Here is a 1,629-nt window from a genome sequence, read left to right on the forward strand (position 1 = left end):
AGTTTTAACACACAAGTTTCTGGATAGTTCTGTGTGTGTGTGTGTGTGTGTGTGTGTGTGTGTGTGTGTGTAAATTTGGGGAGAATTAAAATCCATCCCCAAATCCCAGGTTCAGAATAATTGCCCTGAAATACAGGTAATTTTTTAGAACTCTTGAGTTGTTTATTTTATTTTCTTAATCCTTAAATAGGGACCATTTCAGGAAGTAGCTTCCAAACTAGGTTTGAGTGTTTTAATTGTAACTCTTTGATTTTTATATAACAGAAACAAATTCATTGCTAATCTCAGAGGTCTGGGAAGCCACTGAAGACACATTTGAATAACTCCTAGGTTTGAAGAAAATTCCAATTAGAAAGAATAGCAAGCAATGTTAATATAATGAAGTATTTGATATGCTTCTGGTAATAATTAATTTTAAGCTCTCTTATTACTTCTGGGGCAGTAAGAAACAAAAATGTCCTTTAGTGTAGCCACAAAGCTATGAGAATTTAAGAATGAAAATCATTGTTATCTTTTATTTTAAATGTCTTGGATGCTTTTGCTATGGCTAATATTCTTCCTCATTACTTCATTAATTTGTCTTCATACAACATAATTCTGTGGAAGCAGGTGGATGAATTATGAGGAAGCAGGTGCAAACATTAGACAGCTTCCAAGAAGGACATATTTTCAGGCAACCACTTCACATGTGAGCAAAAAGTATAAAAAGTAGGAAGAAAATCTGAGAAGATCAAACCAAGGGCTACAGAGATCATTGATCACATTCTAATATGACTTTGGCCATTTGCAGAAATTTAACTATCTTGGTAAAAATAGCATGTAAATTTTATGTTCAACCACTTTAAATTGTGGCAACAGAGTTCACCAAAGATAGCCCATTTCTCCCAATGAATTATAATTCTAATTTATCTTCTTAGGCCATTTAAATGTTAACCAAGGCTGGTCAGATAGCTCAACAGATTAAAGTGCCTGGTTAGGCAGACGCAGGGACCAGGGTCTGATCCCCAGTATGCCTTGCCGGCCTTGCCCCCGGGGCATGCTGAGATGGTGATTGAGACTGGGCCTGGTGGCAGGAGCCTGTAATCCCAGCACTTGGGAGGCTGAAAACAAGACGATCACTATGAGTCGGATCTGTGTAGTGAGACCTTGTAGACCATGTACTAAATACATACAAAAAATAATACAAATAAAAAATAAATGTTAATCAATATTTACTATGTGATATAGTTGGCTTTTTTTTTCACAATGTCACACAGGTTATTTCTGAAACATTTTGTGTCCACCCAGATATATCAGTCACTTAAAATGGAATGAAGAGACCGTCATATGTTATCTGAACTAGTGATCCCAAGCCCAAGAGTTTGGTTAACAGTGAAATACAGAATGTCATTATATAGCAGATAGAAAGGCTATATATGTGAACACTTTGTAATTAACCAAATGAATAAAACTCTTTGATTTATTTGAATAATGGAATTGCTTAAAGTGGTGGGACTTTAAATAAGTTCTGTGTGCAGTAACGGTGCCATCTGGCTCCAACCAATATGTGAGAAACAAAAGTGTGTTGTTGAAGTTCTAAAGACATGCACTCAGGACATATGAGAACTTGTACTGTAATCACATAAATCA

This window comes from Octodon degus, unplaced genomic scaffold (assembly GCF_000260255.1).
Source record: "Octodon degus isolate 3935 unplaced genomic scaffold, OctDeg1.0 scaffold00229, whole genome shotgun sequence".
In the NCBI taxonomy this organism is placed as follows: Eukaryota; Metazoa; Chordata; class Mammalia; order Rodentia; family Octodontidae; genus Octodon; species Octodon degus.